Below are 9,020 nucleotides of genomic sequence, written 5' to 3' on the forward strand. Positions count from 1 at the left end.
TTGGGTTCGCTCATGACCCCAGGCACGCAAAGTTCGCTGCAAAATTTTTGGTTGTCTAAGCTTGTAAACTGTTTTTCTAATTAATTTTATAATAATAGTTGAACTTTCTAGGTTTCTATTATTTTACACATTACCTAAGAACAAAATATTCATAGAGGTTGATTCAGGGTCGACTTTACAAATTTCTGTGTCCTTTTTTATTTGGGGTCTGCCACGACCCCGGTATACCAGCCACGTTTGCCAAAAACAGTATACCAGTTAAGGGTTAAGGATTGCATCTAGTACTGTGCATCGTGTTTTTTTTATTTAAAAATATTTATCAGTAACTAAGTTATTGTCCATCACTCGAAGGTTCTCTAAAAATATGGTGGGCAATAACTTAGTTACTGATAAATATTTTTAAACAAAAAAATTACGATGCACGGTACTAGATGCAATCCTTAAAATTAAAAAAGATTTTCTGAGAAATGTGTTATAGCTTCTGAGTAAAAAATTTCCAAAGACCACCCTTTTTTCGGCCTCCTGACTGAGCACCACCCCTTAAGCTACTGGAGATGCTGACTAAAGTCGACGCTAGGATCGCATGGGTGCCGATTATAGTCAGCGAAAGGGTTTAAGCAGCAGAGGGAAAATTGGTAACCTTCGTTTATTTTATTTTCGAAAATTACACGGCTATTACATTCCACTGGAGAAGTTCCTGCTGCAAATGACTTTATCAATTGACAAGTTGGAACGTTCGAAAACTCTGCATGGGCACTACGAACTACACACCCAGTGAAAATATCTTCGTCTTAAATGCACAGGATTTCTTTCATGCTCGAAATCGCCCAATGTGTTCTGACCACTATAATATATCCTAGTGATAAAACGACAACGACAAATTCTTCCCACCAATGTTGCTCGCCAGTAGATCAGCCGAAACGGAAAATAGTAGCGCGAGGTAAATGAAATTCTGTTACGCGCGAACTAGCTTCCCATGCTTAAACAATTCCCCGCCGCGCTGGCATGATTAACAAGGTGACGAAGCGCTACACAACCCTCGGCCAAACTCATTTTACAGCTCGTACACTTCGTTTTCGTCGATTACGAGTAACGTGCGCGATGCCCTCCTTAGGGACCGCGGAGGCGGCCTCGAAAATCGTGAATCAGTGTACGTATATACGGCGTCCCTATATGTATTCGCTTGTCTCATCATGGGAATAACAGGGGCCAGGCTCGCCAGAAAGCACAATGCCCCATAGAAGGTAGAAAATTTGCGATTTCAACGCGTGCACGGCACGTGTCGGGTCCAACCTCCGGCTAGATTAACGAAGCACTCTGTATCCGCTGCTTTTCTTTCCGCCCCCTTCGCCTTCCCTAACTAGAAATTCCCCACAAGCCGTGTCAGAATGCTTGGTGGATCATCTTCGATCGGCAGTGGGAACTGGAAAACGTATATGTATTTCGTGAGATTTTCTAATTCTCCGAGGACGAAATCACTGTTCGTAGCTCCTTCACGAAGGAGATTCGAAGATGCGAAGCGTTAAAAGGCCACCCCTCGAGCGACTAAAAGTTCCAGATAACAGTGAAGAGATTATCCCACGGTAGCGGGAAAATTAATGAAGTCACCAACGCTCTAAAAACACCCTCCCCCGCCCCGTGGACAGAGACGTGCCAGAGACGTCGAAATCCGATACACAGGAAGTCCACTGCAATTTCTCGTCACGGGGGCAAAATCAACAGAAGAGATCAAAGGAAATGACCCCGCCTTGGGCACCGTGTAGCGCACGCTCCCGCGTAAAAACCAGCCCCCGCGCGGTGGTGTAAATATATACCGTCGCGACGCTCGCACGCGTTTTACGCGCGACAAGACGGCGCGCGACTATGTACCCATCGGGGCCAGAAACTGACTCATAGGCCACGGCCGTGGACTCAGTCCATTATACCGTGCAACCGAAGCACAGCAATCGTTCGTTCGACTCGATGGAGCCTCGCGAGAAACAGCGATAAAGTTCGAATGAACGCAGAGAGGGAGGCGGAAGGGCGGCGTGTATATACACGCACCTACCAATATACCTACGCACGGGGTTGTCGTGGCTATACAGAAGCACCCCATGAGCAAACAATCTCGCAGCGTGGCTGTACAACGACCGAGAGAACACGCTTTCCCGGCTCATTCTGAGGTCTTCCCAACGTGTTTGACCAGATCAGCTGTATGGCGGCTTTTCGGGACGAGGAGGGTTCGTGGAATAGGGGCCAAGTCCGCTAATTTTATTAAGCTTTTTCGGTTCAGCGTTGCGTATTCGTAATTAAGCTGGGCCCTCAATCGCAGTGGGTTCGATTAAACGATACTGAAGTGTCTGCATGGTGGCTATTTTGACTGCAAGGGTGATATGCTATTTAGGAAACGCTCGCACAAGGCTGTACAGTGTCTGATGACTAGGTATCTACTGTGTCTGTTCAGTGACAAACACTTGGTATACTTAGGTAGGTAGTAGCTATTATCCTGTAGGTATGTTAAAGGGGAATTTTTTGTGTAAAAACGGTTCGACAAATTAATTTGAGGTTTGGCAGGTTGTTTTGTTGTATCTTGAGCTATTGTTCTGAATTTTGGGGTGACAGTGAAAAACTAAATATGGTAGATACATAGTGCTGACTGAGGGCGTTGAGAAAGAATCGGGTGGTCCTGACGTTGGCGGAAAGGGGAATTTTTTGTATAAAAACGGCTCGACAAATTAATTTGAGGTTTGGCAGGTTGTTTTATTGTATCTTGAGCTATTGTTCTGAATTTTGGGGTGGCAGTGAGAAACTAAATATGGTAGATACATAGTGGTGACTGAGGGCGCTGAGAAAGAATCGGGTGGTCCTGGCGTTGACGGAAAGGGGAATTTTTTGTATAAAAACGGTTCGACAAATTAATTTGCGGTTTGGCAGGTTGTTTTATTGTATCTTTAGCTATTGCTCTGAATTTTGGGGTGACAGTGAAAAACTAAACATGGTAGTTACATAGTGCTGACTGAGGGCGTTGAGAAAAGTGGGTGGTCCTGGCGTTGACGGAAAGGGGAATTTTTTGTATACAAACGGTTCGACAAATTAATTTGAGGTTTGGCAGGTTGTTTTATTGTATCTTGAGCTATTGTTCTGAATTTTGGGGTGGCAGTGAGAAACTAAACATGGTAGATACATAGTGCTGACTGAGGGCGTTGAGAAAGAATCGGGTGGTCCTGGCGTTGACGGAAAGCACTGTAACGCTTATCCAAAACACAATAGGAAAACGAGATTATTAATCGATATGAATGTTGCTATCTGTGATAGTAGATGCATTAAGAAAAATAAAAAAATGTTAAAATGGCAGTCTTTTGAAGAAGACGAAGCGCCCTGATTTGAGTCTGAAAAAGGTTCTGCCCCAAAATTGGGAAAACTTCTTTAAATAAAAAAGGACCGGTAACAGATACGGCAATAAATCTACTAGGTACCACAGATAGTACCACATTCATATAGATTAAGAATCTCTTTTCCTTTTTGTGTTTCGGATAACCCTTACAGTACTTTTCGTCGACACCAGGACCACCCGATTATTTTTCAACGCTCTCTCTGTATCGGCCATGTTTCTTACGTCACTGTCACACAAAAATTCAGAACAATAGTTCAAGATACAATAAAACAGCCTGCCAAACCTCAAATTAATTTGTCGAACCGTTTTTGTACAACAAAATCACAAAGAATTACCTATTTTTCGGCCCAATAAGGCGCAACCCCCCCCCCCCCCCCCCGCCTTAAGGTAAAAGTAAACTGGGGGAACATTGGCACCACGGGCTAACATCAGCGGTTACTTAAAATGTATTAAAGAAGGAATAGACAGATACAAATTGTATGCATTTTTACACTTGTAGTAGATTCACAAAAGGTGCACTATTTTGATAGAATACTTAAAGCGAATGTAAAAATGTTAATGTTTATGTTATATATCAAAATGTTCCAAAAAATGCCAAGAGTCCCCCAGTTTACGATATACAGGGGCAAGAAGATTAACCCTTAGTCACTGAATGAGTAAGACTGAGCTTGCATGAATTTGGGCCTTAAAAAGAACAGTGAGTGCAGTGATAATCACCTAAGTAGTATGTTTAATGTTGGGGAGACCAAAACTACATGTGACAGGGGCAGGTTGTTACAAAGCAGTTTTTTTTTAATTTTTGTCGCTTGGACTATCGCTTTGAAAATGAGTGGCTGATGTGTTTTAACCATACACAGCTGTATTTGATGTTTTTTTATAATTGGTTCACGTGTTGCCACATTATTACAGTTTTTTGAGTTTTCGGTATCTACTAATAGTAACCTTTCTCTTTCTACTTCAATCGTTTCTACCAAACAGTCAGATAAATGTATGCAAATTATTATTACCACGTTTGAATCAGTGTTCATTTAGCTACAGATTCGTTATAAGCACATAAGAATATACCATCTGGTATGAACTTATAACACTTTATACACAATGGGGTCAACCGGGGCTAGTTGTTGCATACCAAAAGGCGCATGCTGGTATAGAGGAGAAGAGGCAAGTTCTTACATTGTATTTAGTAATTAATTTGTTAATTTAACCCTTTAATTACCACGAGCCATTGTAGTAGCTTCCCACTAAATGACTTTTAGGGACAGAACGCCACTATAGTGGCTTTCTACTAAATGATATATAAATTATTCATAATTTTTTTGTATATTTAGTGTGATGGATTGTTACAATCGATAAATTTATTTTTGTTCAAGAAAATATAATTATATTAAGTACACATAATTAGCCTCTTCTCGTAAAATTGTATCCTATCATAACTAGCTTCTACTCAGGGCCCGTTGATCCAGCATGTCCCTACCTTCAAAATGTTTTTTTTTTCAAGTCATGGCTTTCGTTTAATTACACGCAATAACGGTCATCTGTAGAGGAAAGTGCGCGCTTTAAGCGAGAGTCATTAATAATATCGAATATGGAATGCAAACGAAATAAAAAATAAGAAACTGGAAGATGTCACACCTAGCCCTGGTCTAATAGGAAGCTAGTTACCCAAGAGTATTGTGACCAAGCAAGTCGAAAAGCAAAAAAGGAAGGGAACTGTTGTTTCGTGCTGAGCTTGCAAGTGCCATCCTAAAGAAAATCTGTCTGGGAAAAGGGATAACTTAAATTCGAAACGAGAATTGTGAAAAAGTGGGCACAAGGTGGTATCTGACATGAGACGTAGGACCTCCGTCCCAGAATTTGATATCGAACTGCTCCCGAGTCCCAAAGACTCGGTAGTTTTTCAGGCAGCTCGTACAGCCAAAGCCGTGTGTGCCTGTGGAGAGATCGCTCCGGCAGTTACTTCGAATAACTTCGTTACTTCGAGGAGGAGAGGTCGCGTCGGCTCCGTTTAACCCTATTAACGCGCGTACGCCGCGCTTATTTGCCGGATATTTGCCTGACTGCTCCCAGCTTGCCGCCTCTCTGTCCCTAGGATCCTGCTCTGTCGATCCCGAGGTGTTAATTGCCGTATTCACGTACAATCCGGAAGGGTTGCCGCGCGCACGCCGACTTCTCTGAATAGTGCGACTAATACACCGTCGTAATTCGTTTAAAAGGGAAACAGCAAGTGTCGCGCGGACTATTCGCCGAAGAAAAGTCGGGAAAGTTGCTGTCTCCGCGAATTTTCACTAATTGGAGCCACGCGGCGGGGAGCGAAGGAGATGGCAACTGACAAGCGACCTTTAAACGAAGAGAGATTATGCTGGTGTCGGGGGATGCTAGACTGGATAATACGGAGGGCGAGGAAATTAAGATAGTAAAACACTTAAGGATTGGGTGTTTTAAAATTAGGGATACATTTCGTAGAGAGATTATGCCCATTATTGCGGTTACTAGATGAGGATGGAGGAGTGGGGGTAGGTTCTACGTTGGCCTTGGGCGGCCAACTGATCATGTCCAGACTATAACGATGCGTTTGGTGTTTAACTCCCTCCTGCATGTACCTGTTATTGTTAAGTATGAACAAAATTGATTTTAGAGGAAAGGGCACAGGGTTTGTAGGAAATATAAGGTCGTTGTAACACTAGGGTGCGCATATTTTTTCAATGTTTTAAATTTAAAAATGGCTAATGGAAAAACGGTGCATATTCAGATTTAAAATTAACCACTGCCTTTAAATTTTGTGTAATACGTTATTTACCTACAGTAGCGGACAAAGAAGTTACCACTTTTGCGAACCACCCCACTTCTATTACTTTTCAATATCAACTCAAAACTGCAGTATATGTCTAATATATTTGCTCTGAAAGAGAATTAAATGCTGTATAATACCCAGTTGAATTTATTTAACTAACAAACAAAAACCCTGCGTAACATTAAACAAAATAACGCAATTGTAAAGCCAACAAAACGTTACCACTTTTGGACATTATTAAAAAAAATCTAATATTTTGTGGGGGCATCTTTTGCTTTTAGGACAACATAAAAAGTTAGTAAATGTAACACTTTTGTTTGTCAATTAAATAAATTCAACTTCAACTGGGTTTTATATAGCTTTAAATTCCCCATCAGAATATGTTTAATAAAACATACCACAGTCGCAAATGTATGCTAAGAAAATAACGAAAATAGAACAAATCGAAAAAGTGGTAACTTTTTTTGTCCGCTAGTGAGTTGGAAGTTCATTTGAAATTATAGAAAAATACGAAAATTACTAAAATTGTTTAGATAAATTTAATAATTGAGCTTGTGAACCGCAACAGAAGCAAACAAAATATCGCTTCCTTGGTGGACTTTGTTAAATAGCGTTAAATTTATTACATAGATAACATGTGGGTACATCTGTTGCTAAAGTTACATATATTTTCATTTTATAATAAATACACATTTCCATACATTTTCATGTGAATATAATAAATACTAATTTCCACACATTTTTATTTTCATTTTCATGCTTTTACGTAAGACTCACTTTAAGCAGCATATGAATATGTAATTTGTAGTTAAATCTTACTTAATTTTCACTGTTTTCAACTGTGATTTAAAGTAGCTAAGCCTCACTCAATTCAATTTCTGAAGATAGTTTCAAATTCAGGATTAAAGAAGGGCATTATTTTGTCATTAGTAATTTTAAAATTTTCAAAAATTTTAAATTTATCCACAAAATTGACACACCCTATTGTAACACCACACTTTTGACATTCCAAGCATTTTCTGATAGTCTTGAATATAACATAGAAGGAGTAAAATTAAGAAAATTGTTGACAATGTTAAAACACAGTTCGTAAATTAATATGTTGGATTCATGAAACTGGGGATAAATTGGCAAGCAATTTCCCCGTTGGAGAACTTCCCATATTACCAAGAACAATAGAAATATTTCTTAAGAAATTTACAACCACAATCAAGGGCGTCCGTAGACTTTTATGAGGGCGGGGGGGGGGGGCAACTTTGGGGTGACGGTAAAGAAAAATATAGTAATGAAAAAACAACCCTGGCGGACCACGAAACACGCGGTGCGAGTGGCTATCTCTCTTACTTTTTAAACTCATTTTGCAGAGCCAATTTAATTAAAAATATTCACTTTTTTAGTATAAACATAATAGAAAAAGATCAGCTTTTTAAAAATAAGCGATTCTCAACACAGAGATTACTCTAATCGAACTTTAACTATTACCTGGAAGTTTGGGAATATGAATCACTCGAAAAATTCAGAAATCGCTCGAAAAATTTCTGGCTACTGTAAATATTTGAAAATGTTCGCGTGCAAATCTGAATGGGCATCCTCCATTAGTTTTGTCTGAGGACGAGTTATTTATCTCCTATCCCGGTGACTGCAACGATAAAAGGAAATCGAGACACTGGCGGGAGACCCCATTAGGAGACATTTCGGTGGCAGATTGTAGGTTTGCCATTCATGACACGGTTCAGGGACAGATTCTTTATTCTGGATTTTTCTTTTAGACTTTCCATTGACATCGTTCAGTTCGAAGGCAACAATGGCAGCAGGAGCTCTAATGAGCGCGTGCCACTGACAGAAATACATAGGCCATTATGTGTGCATGCCCCTCGTTGCTGTAAACCTTGCGCAGAATACGTTAACACGAGCGGATTTTAGAAGCATATACTCTTTTTGATCGTAGCTTCTATCCCCATCGCAATGCTTTATACTCTTATACCATCATTTAGGCGCTCAGCCTGTCTTAAAGTCTTCAATTTCACTACAGCCGAAAAGAATTAACTCAAGGCTGTTTGCACTACTGTAACACAGTGAATCCACCTGCCGTTTTACATCAATGTAATGGAGGGATTGCTTTTCAATGCCCTGAAGTGACTAATTGATTTTGCCCCGACTATAGGCGTTCTAGAGATGATGCAAACCCTACATTTGAGCTACTCTACAAAATAAACGAAACCAAACCATTTATACTTATTTGTTTAGAGAAAGAATTTGAGGAGAAATTGAGAAGATTAGATGTGTTAAGGGGTCTTTCCTCTGTGACGCCCTAATAATGTACCGCTATTTGGAACATTTTTTGTCACAAAAAGAATGTGTTTATTAAATTGAAATTTTTTCTATTTATTAATTCGTGCTCTGAGAATACAAAATTATTTTTTCATATTTTTTTAACGCTTGCTTGCACCGAAATAAAGGGGTGTTATATGGGCTGTAAAATAAAAGACGCCTCGACTGCGTGGTCAATTTCGGAGGTGTGTCTGAAACCAAAAAACCCCAAAAAATTGTAATCAGTATGACTGTCGCTATGGCAGGGACTAAGATTAATTAGATTGATGAAGAATTAAAAAAATGGCTGACGTCCAAAGTTGACCTATCGAAATTAGCAATTTTTTTTAATCATTCTGCGACGCAAAAGATGAGAAAAAACTACGAAAATGTGTGAACTTTCTGTTTATTTCATTATATTCCTTAAAAAAAATGCCGAAAATGACTGCAATTTTGCTCCGTCCAAGGTGGCCTAACCCCTTAAGAGCGAACGGACACGATAAGTAATACTATATGAAACTATGGTAATAAATTTAAAAACAAGAG

The sequence above is a fragment of the Andrena cerasifolii genome, chromosome 5 (genome assembly GCF_050908995.1).
Source record: "Andrena cerasifolii isolate SP2316 chromosome 5, iyAndCera1_principal, whole genome shotgun sequence".
Taxonomy (NCBI): Eukaryota; Metazoa; Arthropoda; class Insecta; order Hymenoptera; family Andrenidae; genus Andrena; species Andrena cerasifolii.